The sequence below is a fragment of the Cyprinus carpio genome, chromosome A11 (genome assembly GCF_018340385.1).
Source record: "Cyprinus carpio isolate SPL01 chromosome A11, ASM1834038v1, whole genome shotgun sequence".
Taxonomy (NCBI): domain Eukaryota; kingdom Metazoa; phylum Chordata; class Actinopteri; order Cypriniformes; family Cyprinidae; genus Cyprinus; species Cyprinus carpio.
Genome location: NC_056582.1, coordinates 20,972,133 through 20,983,180, shown reverse-complemented (window position 1 = coordinate 20,983,180; position 11,048 = coordinate 20,972,133). Strand labels below are relative to the sequence as shown.

The window sequence follows — 11,048 nt, the reverse complement described above, 5'->3', positions numbered from 1 at the left end:
CAGACTAAACCAGCATCGGACGTGTCCATCATGAAATCTGCTGAACGTTCTGGAGGTTCATATCTTTCTGAATCTCTGGATTTCTGCTCTTTCAATCTAAACGACAAAGCATTTGAGCACATTTGGAAATATTAATGATGGATCTTCTTTTGCTGAGTGTGATGCTAAAATGTCGCATCTGTGTGTGTCTGTGTGTGTGTCTTCGTGTTTCCAGAGATGTGAAATCAGGTCGGTGTGTGGGATGGAGAGGAGCGCAGGAATCCTGCTGAAAGTAGGTCAGGCGTCAGTATCTCTAATGAAGCGTCTGTAGAGCTCCAGTCCTCCGCCTGTCACAATATGATCAATAAACCCTCGCGTTAGGCTCGACATCTCATGATGTGTAGCTAAAATAAGCTGCTTGTCAGGTTGAACAAAAGCATGATGGTCTGCGGTAAGCAGTTAATGAGCAGGTCAGACGGGTCGCTCGGATTCCAGCCGCCTTGACTTCTGACTGACCCGTCAAACACAGCAGAGCACACACAGACATCTGAGACTGAACAGAGCTTCACACTCAGAGCCATCACAGACGTATGGGAGCTCATTCACAACACCCAATGAAAAGAAATAATAATAATAATTGACTTTTTATCTCAATTCTCACTTTTTGAATTCTCAGAATTCTTCATTTGTATCTCACAATGCAGACTTTTTTATTTGTTATTCTTTTCTTTATACAGTACAGACCAAAAGTTTGAAAACATTACTATTTTTAATGTTTTTGAAAGAGGTTTCTTCTGCTCATCAAACCTGCATTTATTTGATCAAAAATACAGAAAAAAAAATGAAATATGCATTTATTTGATCATTATACTTTAAATTATCATTTATTTCCGTGATGCAAAGCTGAATTTTTAGGATCATTATCACATAATCCTTTCCCTTTTTTTTTCTCCACCATGCGGTTCAGGGCTTCCGGAAACAGTTCTGCTGCTTAATAATTTTTTCAGAACATGTGATACTATTTTAGGATACTTTGATGAATAAAAAGTAAAAAAAAAAAAAAAGAAGCTGTTTTTAAAAATATAAATATTTTGTAATAACAATATACACTACTGGTCAGTAATTTGGGGTCAGTAATTTTTTTTCTTTCTTTTTTTTTTAAATAAAATCAATACTTTTATTCAGCAAGGATGTGTTAAATTTATAAAAAGTGATAGTAAACGAAAATATATTATTAGAATATATTATTATTAGAATTTTTTTTGTATTTTGAATAAATGCAGTTTCTTTTTAACCTTTTATTCATCACAATATATTAGACAGCAGAACTGTTTTCCACACTCATAATAAATCAGGAATATTAGAATGATTTCTAAATGATCATGTGATAGACTGGATGTTACATGTGACACTGAAGGCTGGAGTAATGATGCTGAAAATTCAGCTTTGCATCACAGGAATAAATTATTTTTTTTAAAGTATATTCAAATAGAAAACTATTATTTTAAGTTGTAATAATATTTCACAATATTACTGTTTTTTCTGTTATGTTTTGATCAAATAAATGCAGGCTTGATGAGCAGAAGAGCCTTCTTTCAAAAACATTAAAAATAGTAATGTTTTCCAAATTTTTGACCTGTACTGTATATAAACTCAGATTTTCAATAAAAAAAGTCAGAATTACAAGATTTAGAAGTCTGAGAAAAAAGGTTAGAATTACAAGATTTTGCAAAAAAAAAAAAAAAAAAAAAAAAAATCTGAATTGTAAGATGAAAACTTGCCAAAAAAAGTTAATATTGCAACATGTAAACTTGTAAAAAATAAAGTCAGAATTGCGTGATGTAGAATTGCAAAAAAAAAGGTCAAAAATTGCAAGATGAAAACTTGCACACACACACACACACACACACACACACACACACAAAAATGAGAACTGCAAGATAGCAACTTGCAAAAAAAGTCAGAATTGCGAGGTGAACTTGTGAACAAGTCTTAGTGATCTTAAAGAGTCTCTCATTATTTGTTCAGGTTGAATGTTTGAGCTTGAATCCGTCATGTTTTTAGTAATGTTATTAGATTAATTTCTGGTGATACAAATTGAAAACTCACATTATCTCCTGTGCAGTACTATTGTTTATGATCTGTATGCCAGTTATCTGAAATGAGCTGTGGGTAATTTTCCCTCCACATCAGGCTTTGGACTGGTTTCACTTCACGATCAAAAATGTTAACCTGAAAGAACTGGCCTGCTGTCGATTGCATGTTTGCTCAAGAGCTCCTCTGCTATTTCAGGGGCTTCTCGAGTGTTCACACATACCTGATATATTCTGACATCGGCTGTGAAGACCAGCATGTTTGATGCCAAGATGGAAACCTGTGCTTGAGCGCTAAATGTGGCTGTTTGTCTAAGTTGATGTGCTTTGTGAATCACGCAGAATCCGTCTTTAAACCAGGCGTTTTCTACCGTTTTGCACACACACACACACACTCCTGCAAAGCAGAGGCGTTTGTGCAGCACACCTCTGTCCTAGATAGATGTCTGTGGTTTTCCAGGTTTAGCAGCTCTGTGTCTCTTCAGTCTGGGAAGATAAAACACTAAACACTGCTAAACATGTTCAGACGCTAGAAAAGCACCTGCTGCTCCACTGGCTGCAAAACACTATTTGATGCAAATTCACCAGTTTCCTCTCTAGTGAACAAAAGTTAGAAGAGAGGCGACTGCTTAGAACTCAACAGCAGCAGCAGCACGGCGGGAGACGGTGTTATCATCGTCTGTGTGTTTGCAGGATTGATGGGAGTCGTGGCTGTATGAGCTGTAATTGCTCTGAAGACTGTGTTCTTCTCGAAGAGCTTCTGACGCTGCTGGGAACTGTGGGGAGAACGGCCCACAAACCACAGACGCATCTCCAGCTCTGCTTTAACACTTCATGAACCCGCAGACCGTCTGGATCTGAAACACACAGCCGAGCCGACGGCAGGATGACGAGTGAGACGGAAGGAGCACATCTGTTCATGACCACAGCATCTAACCATCAGAAACAGATCTGGACCTCCATCTGTCTATAATCTAACCATATCCATCTGTTTATACACATCCATCCATCATCTGTCCATCTGTCCATCCATCCATCAAACATCCATCTTTTCAACATCCATCCATCCATCTATCATCCACCCATCCCATCCATCAAACATCCATCTACCATCCATCCAACCAACTTCCTTCATCCATCTTTTCAACATCCATCCATCCATCCATCTAAACATCCATCCACCCAGCCATCCATCCGTCCAACATTCATCTTCCATCCATCCTACCCATCAATCCACCCAACGTCCGTCCATCATCCATCTTTTCAACATCCATCCTTCCATCCATCCATCATCCATCATCCAGTCATCAGACCAACATTCTCCATCTATCTAGTTTGTATTTATATTCTCAGACTGATTTAACTGCTCTGCGCTTCACAGTTTCACTTTCTCATATTTGATCCGTATTCTCAGATTTCAGTTTCTCCAGTTCATCTTCCCTCTGCTAAAATATTCTGATTTAATTGAGCTTTTAATGAAGACAGCTATATTTATTTCAGTCTCTGTTGATGAACAGCATCCCTGTTACTGAATCATAATAATATAATTTATCTTTTACACATTGAACTTAATTTCTTTGTGAAAGGACATTATTATTTGTATGAATACCGCTTCACGTGCTCATTATTATAATGTTCACACAAAGAAGCTCAAAGTGATGATTATATGATTATTTTTAATGTCACACTACTAAAGCAGTCCCGTGTTCTCCACGCATGCCCCGCTCTCAGCCAATCAGCGCCGCCGCCCCCTCGCTGTCACTCAGACGCAGGATCCAATCAAAACCCGGCGTGACGTCAGCGTCGCAGTGATCGAGGGCGTGAGCGCACAGAGCTGTTGCCAGAGCAGCACATGAGCGCGCGTGTGTGTGTGTGCGCTCCTTCCAGATCGCATTCGATCATCTTCCGATTATTGATTGAGAGCGACCGGTTTGATTGACACATTATGTCCGTGCTGCAGGAGTACGAGAGGCGCGCGCCCAAGCGGCTGAAGGTGTCCGCCGAGGATGAGGAGGAGCTGGAGGAAGGCGAGGAGTCAGACTCAGCATCCGCGGGGCTCCTGGGTGACGATGAGGAGGATGAAGGGCAGAGCAGAGCGCGCTGGAGCTCCGCGGACAGGAAGGTCAGAGCCGCATCAGCACACTCTTCATAATCATCATCATATCACTAATAATTATGCAGAAGAACATCTTAATATATATTCACATTCGTAGCGCAGGGTTTAGTGCATGATGCCAAAACACTGTACAGAGAGAGAGAGAGGAAAGAGGAATCAGGAGATGATAAACAGGAACAGAGCCATTCAGTTCAGTGACTAAATCAGAAGAAGGAAAGACACGCACCATGAAGACTCGTGTTAGTAGAAGAACTGGACATTAAACAGATCAGCGCATCACATGTGGAGTGCAGCAATCTTGTTTTCTATTGAAACAGGCACATTGTTTTTTCTTGAATTTAAATAAATTAATTTAAAGTCCAGAAAACAGAGCTCGCTCGACATGTAAAAGGGAAGGATGGATTTATAATTTGCACTTGACCTACTTTAATGTTCCTGCTCTAATTGTGATTATATTTAGTTAAAATGATCAAGAGCATGATTTTTGTTAAATTAAATGAACATAAGGAAGCATTCTGTTTCAGAATTTGTATGTATATGCATAGCCAGTCATCTTTTTTCTACTAAAACATTTACTAAAACCTAATCTGTGCATAACAACACGATCACATCGTTTGGTCGGAATTTTAACGAATTAGTTTTACATACAAGATAAGCATGAATTTAACTTTTATAATGAACCTCTTTTAACTCATTAGTAGCTACATTTTGCACTTAAAAATCAGTATTGAACACTTTTTTTTTGTTAAATGAAATGAAACTAAAATGTGACATCCTGCCAGTACCATGGTAAAGTGTGGTAAACATGCTCTCATCTCTCACACTAGTCTGTTTTTATCTCCTGGACACATTGGCACTGTTGGAACTACATCTTTATTGATATCTTTATAGTTATCGTCCTTGGTGAGAACAGGCCTCAAGAAACATGAAAGAGCATAATATCTAGTTTCAAGCAGCTCAGACGATCCGGAGCCGATATTAAAGCCCGTAAACACACGTATAACACAAAATGTGTTGCTCGCCGTGACGCAGAGATGCTTGTGCGGTTAAACTAAGTAAATTAAAAATGAAAAACTGGTGTTTGTGCACAGTGTACTGTTAAAAGCAATGCATTACAATGTTGCATTACTCGCTAAAAAAGTAACTAATTGCATTACTTAAGTTACTTTTTATGCAAAGCAATGCGTTGTTATTTTCCGTAGCTTTTTCTCATCTGGCCTGTGCTCATTTTTCACTGATTTCGCTGATGAAGCGTGTGAATCTGTTGTGCGAGTGAGATGAGTAAATACATGTTTACTCATTAAATCTAGATCTACAGTCAGATCATGTTCACACACAACGCATCTGCACTCACTTCTGATGTCAATACATGAGAAACAAAGTTACTGGCCTTTACTGGGAAAAAGTAACTCTGATATTTCTTATAAATTAAAACGTAATGCTTTACTTTGCTAGTCAAAAACGAATCTGGTTATGTAACTCGGGTTACTTGGAATGCGTTATCTTCAACACTGGTTGTGCATTATCAGGTAATCAGTCAGAAAATGAGGACATTTAAACATGCTCAAGTAACCTTTTTTGTTGCAGTTGATCAAGTCCAATGCACGTAATTTCAAAGCAGCTTTATAGAAAATTATATTAGAGCTGAATAATAATATAGGAACATTTGCAACGATATAAACAATAAAGCAGTTGAGATTTGCTGTATATTGAGATGGACTAACACAGGTTTCAGAACAACTTACTGAAGTGTTTCCATCTGTTAGGATCACTGTACACACTGCGGCTCACACACACACACACACACACACACACACACACGAGTGAAGTGTGTCTGATCCCATGATGCATCACTGCAGATCTGATTCACCCGTTCACACTGACCATGACTGACCTCTGAATCACGTCTCCTCCGTGGCTCTGGACGTCTGATGGATTGTTTTGGTCTAATGCAGGACTCTCAGAGTCAGTGTGTGTGAACACACATGTTGTTGTCCAAATGTGTGTGTTCACAGAGGAAGCGTCTGACACCCTGCTATCGGCTGTCTGGAGACGTGATTCATTCTCTCAGTGTTTATGGTCAGAACTGTGAACTCACCATGGACGAGTTGGGTGGCCTTTATTTAACATCTGACATCTTTAGGAACTGGAGAGCAGTCACCGTGAAAGGAGTTAGAGAGCCGTTTATGAAAGCGGTTCACTCTGAATGTCTTCGGCCGTCAGATGCGATGCTTTTTTGTTTGTTGAGCATCAGGCAGTCATGAGATTTCATGTACTGTACAAGCGTTCAATGCGGGGAAATCATAATTGACCCCGTTTACTTTATTAGGGCACGTTCATGGTCTAATTATAATTGTTTGCATTTACATGCACCATTGTGTTTTAGTAAAACATTTTAATATATGAAAAAAACCACAACTGTGTTTGAATTTCAATTAATTAATCTGGAGTAAGATAACAGTGTTCGCTCTACATCTGAAGTAAGCATGAAATCATAATTGAGCCGTTATTTTAATAGAACGTGTTCCTAATTGTTCACGTGAAAAGTGTGTAGTAAATATAATCAAAGCATGCTTTTAATTAACTGAACATGTGGAGGAAAGATATTTAATCGTTTATATGCTCCAGTATGGCAGTAAACTGCTTTAACAAATCATTTAAAAATATTTATGAATAATATCACATCTGTGAAAAATTTTGTCAGAATTTTGAATCAGCACATTTACATACAAGATGATTGTACACTCGGCGTTTAAAAGTAAGTAAGGATACTAGTACATGTTCCTGGTTTTGCATGAGAAAAATCATACTTAATGTAGTAAAAATAATCAAAAGCATGTTTTTTAAAAAGAAAAATAAATAAATGGACACATAGAAGAATGATATTTCATCATTTTCATTTATTTGCATAAACAGTAAGCAGCGTTTTAATAAAACATTTTAAAATCTATATAAAAACAACCACACTCTGTGAACAATGATAGTTTAGGTACATAAATCAAAGTTTGTTTGGAATTTTAATGAATTTATGTACTGTACTCTTAAGTAATCATGAATTTAGAATTGGCCCCTTTTAACTTATTAGTACCCGTTTTGCATGCAAATATAATAGTTAGCGTAGTAAAATAATCAAATGCATGTTTTCTAATTAAATGAACACAAAAAATTGTATTATATCATTTTCATTTATATGCATAAACAGTAATCTACTTTTTACTAAAACATGAAAATATCTATGATGTGTGAACAATGACACCAAACACGCTGAATTGTAGTAAGTCAGAGAGAATCAGTTTATTTCACATGCAGTTTTTTGAGCTCGTTTCATGTTGACTTTAATGTGATCTCTAGAAACAGTGTGCAGTTATTATTCATACAGCAGCTCATTCAGTGATTTATTGACGCGCTCTGTGATAGAACTGTGTGTGACTGAGTGGTGTTCACAGTCCAGACGCTCAGAAAAGAGACACACACACACAGACAGAATGGCTTCAGTATTTTGCCCGCAGCGAATGCTCAGCTCTGAGGAAAGTTCCTCTTGACAGTCCTGATGATTTGAATACTAAGTGGCTTTTTATTGGCTGGTTTAACTGTCTGATCTGAGCGATGATTGCACATGTACCTTCAGCTCCTCTCATAGTGTTTGTGGAGCAGATATTGTTTCCCGTGGGGTTTATTGATGTCTGCCATCGGCACCGTCACCTTTTTACTGCAGAGATACGCAGGACATGACAAAGAAATCAAGCGCGCTCGGGTGGGTGGCGCGCTTTGATGGCCCGTGGTGAGAAACGATACCAGATCCTCCTGGAATCAGTTTGCATCCATAATCTGCCCTTTTTTAATGTGTATGCAAACGGTCTGTCTGCCGGAGCGTCTCTGGGTCACCTGACCCCCCGACTGATAAATGAGCGATTGAATGTGTGTGGTGTTGATAGGAGGCAGACCTGCTCTGGATCATTCTGTTCTGCTGATGAATTATGGATTTTGATGTATGACATATCATAACTTGTGCTGCTGTAACGTTGAGTTTGAAGCAAGATGCTACAGGCAAAAACACTGTGTTCCATGCACTGGAGTTTTTGACTAGTGCAAAGAAAACATCTAAAATACACATTTATCTATTGAAATCTGTAGATTTCAATTCCAATTCATGTCTTTAAAGAGTTTTTTCTCCACTTCTGCAGCACTTACATACACCAAACTTAGCAGTTTTATTCCTCTCTGTATTCTGAAGGATTTTACTGAGGGGTTTGTGAATATATCATTCACTCTGATTTATACAACATCCTATCCCTAAAAACATGGTGAAAATTAATTTTTTCTGTCTATTGACAGTATTTTGTGATTTATGGAGTGATAAAAAGAGAAATCCATAATCCCCTCAGTAAAAACCTTCAGAATATAGAGAGGAATAAAACTGCTAAGTGTAGTGTATGTAAGTGCTGCAGAAGTAGAGAAACAAATTTTAAAGGAACGTACTGCAATTGAAATCTACAGACGCAAATAGATAAAGTTTAATATCGAAGAGACACTACAAACAAAAACCAGTGTTTTTTTCATGCACTGGGGCCATTTAGAGGTTTTTGGTCTATTTTGCTTCAATAACTTGTCTTCTTTCAGACTAGTGGAATGAAAAACATTCAAAAAACACACATTTAAGTGTTTATTTTATTACACTTAATCTATTTTTCATCTGAAGATTTTCAATTTCCGATCCATATCTTAAAAGTTTCTCCTCCCACTACTTCAGCAGCACTTACATACACCAAACTTTACATTCCTCTCTATATTCTGAAGGTTTGTTTTTACTGAGGGGTTTGTTCATATATCAATCACACTGATTTATACAACATCTTATTCCTAAAAACATGGCGAAAATGTGTTTGTTTTCTGTTTGTTGACAGTATTTTCTGATTTATGGAGTGTGATAAAAAGAGAAATCCAAAAATCCCCTCAGTAAGAACCTTTCACAGTAATATGGCAACCAAAATCAAACATGAATTTCAAAACCTGATTTTATGCAATTTTTTGATGTATCTTCTGGAAATGTATGCCATTATAGCATATGATTGCATATTTAAACTTAACATTCAAGAAAAACTGTATAAGCAAAACAATTTGTCCTAATGTACTGTGAATAATGAACTGGTGAAAGTATGCTGGTATCTGTTAGTTAAAATGTGCACTTGTAGTTTCTGGCCTAAAAAGGTTAATTCACTGAAAATCTTCATTGATGTACCTCATGTTCCCCAACCCGTGTGACTTTCTTTTTTCTGAGAAACGCTGGTTATTGTAGAGAAGAGAGAAGCTCTTTCCTCCGAGATCAACGTGGTCCCCTTCATGTTCAGCAGAAGAAAAGAAAGTCCTACAGGTTTGGAGCAGGGGGGGTAGGGTAAATGATGACAGCATGTTTTTCATTTCTGGGTGAATTTATTCCTTGGTTTGTGCAGAAAGCGCTTTCCTGAAGGCTTTGAACATTGACATTCTCATTAATGTCTTTTTTATTGCCAGCGGATCTGTGGTGTGTCCTGATGTGATTCAGATGTAAGTGAGTTTGTGTCTGTTTCCAGTAATGACGCAAGCTGTAAAAACCAAACAAACGCTGAAAGCGTGTCGATTGAGTGGTTTGGGCGCGTTAGGACGAGCTCATCGAGTTCTGAGCTCTGCAGAATAGTGTTACACAATTGTGTGGGTGTGTAAGTTCTCTTTGGATGACAATTGCATGTCATTTCCTGTTCATGCCGCTGCTCTCTCGTCGTTTGTGTGTCATTGGTTTGCAGAGGAAACATGATGCTATCAGTGTATTAGCAGCCGCGCGGGTGTTTTAGGGTTGTGAACGCTTCCTAAGCTTAAATTATGCTTATTTACTTTCCCCATGATACGAGACAAGACAATCATCGTAATATGCATAAAATACATTTGTGGGTCAGTGTGTGTATATATATATATCTATATATATATATAATAATATAAATAATGTTAAAATAAAAAATGCCAAATGATAGTTGAAAAGACAATTTTCTTAATTTAACTGGGTCTGAAATCTAAAAAATTTTTAATCTTTTATTTTACACAGTTTTTCCCCATAAAGGACATTTTTGGGTAGTATGTATATATATATATATATATAATATATATATATATATATATATATATATATAGATAGATATATAGATATATATTTTTTTATTTATGTAGATTGGTTTATTACTATAATATATTATAAAACAAATAAATTGACAATATACAACTAACATAATATAAATATTATATATGAATTTCCATCATCATTACTCCAGGTCTTCAGTGTCCCACATGATCTTAAGAAAAATCATTCTAATATACTGATTTTATTATTAGAATTATCAACAGTGTGCTGCTTAATATTGAAAAATTTTGGAAACTGCAACTACTTTTTGGTCAGGAGTCTTTGATGAATAAAAAGTTAAAACAAGAACAGTATTTATTCAAAATATAAATCTTTCTAACAATATAAATCTTTGCTATCACTTCTTAACAATTTAAACACATCCTTGCTGGATAAAAGTGTTTACCTGTTTTTCAAACATTGATAATACAATCATCATATTTAAGAATGATTCTTGAAGATCATGTGACACTGAAGAACTGGAGTAATGATGCTGAAAATACAGCTGCAACATCACAGAAATAAATTACATTTTAATAGTATATTAAAATAGAAAAAACAGTTTTACATTCATAAAAAATATTTCAAAATATTAAATTTTTTCCCTGTAGTTTTTGATCAAAAATCAATAAATGCAGCCTTGATTAGAAAAGAAGAAACTCCTGTAAAAACAAACATGGAAAAATCGTTCTGAGCCCAAAACTGTTGGGAC

The 11,048-nt window shown here is 36.6% G+C and overlaps 1 pseudogene; it reads left to right on the top strand.

Annotated features, from left to right (window-relative positions):
• The first annotated feature begins 4,017 nt into the window (after positions 1-4,017).
• Positions 4,018-11,048, top strand: part of LOC109062863 — a 31,232-nt pseudogene continuing 24,201 nt past the window's right edge.